The sequence below is a fragment of the Rattus norvegicus genome, chromosome 13, assembly GCF_021556685.1.
Source record: "Rattus norvegicus strain SHRSP/BbbUtx chromosome 13, alternate assembly SHRSP_T2T, whole genome shotgun sequence".
In the NCBI taxonomy this organism is placed as follows: domain Eukaryota; kingdom Metazoa; phylum Chordata; class Mammalia; order Rodentia; family Muridae; genus Rattus; species Rattus norvegicus.
The window spans coordinates 97220001-97220836 of record NC_141546.1 but is presented as its reverse complement, the minus strand read 5'-3'; positions in this window follow the sequence as shown (position 1 = coordinate 97220836).

Sequence of the window (836 nt, the reverse complement as noted above, 5' to 3'; positions counted from 1 at the left end):
TGATCTGTGGACACACTAGAGCTCTCCATGTTCCTCCTCCCAACCTCTGTCTCTGTAGTATCTGTACCTGAAATCCCTAACAGACACTTTCTGCTCCTCAGCTTCAAGCCTCAGGTAGAACATATCAGTTCTTCTTAGAAACACACCCTGTCTATTTTACCTAAAGCAGAAGCCCATCTTTGACCTCTACCCACCATGTTTCTCAGTATCTCATTGATTCTCTTCCTGCCTTTTAACACTGAAAAATGTGGGCAATTTCTGGTGTACATGTTCACAGCATAATCCCCAATTAGAATAGCCATAAATTAATAATCCTCATTAATAAGATATGAAGAGCTCATTTGTGATTAGAGGGCTGAGAAAACTGACTGGAGCAGTGTTCAAATCTCACCTTGCTCTGATTGACTCCCATACAGTCAACCAAACATCCCTAAAATCTGTCTTCACCGCTTGTCTTCGATAGTAGCCCATTTCCCATTGCAGCTAAAATGACTCGATTTGGTTTGATTTAAAATCATGTTATTCTCCCTTTCCGGGTTGGTATCTGATTACTGTAGAAAGATTGGAAACCTCAGTACAGGGAGGAGGGAAGGATTCAACTTTCCTGGTAGTTGCAACACTGTAGCATTTCTACAAGTGTCCTTTTGGGCAGATTGCTAGAAATATCCTAAAGAGAATTATCTCGTTGTGGAGAGAGGCGGTTTCCCTATTATGAAAGTGTCTACTCAACTGTGGGGCACTACAGGAAGTGAAAAGGTAGTACAGTGAGTAGAGCATGTGTTCAGCGTGCACAGAGTCCTGAGTTCAAGCCCTAGCAATGGATAAAGTGCAGGTGG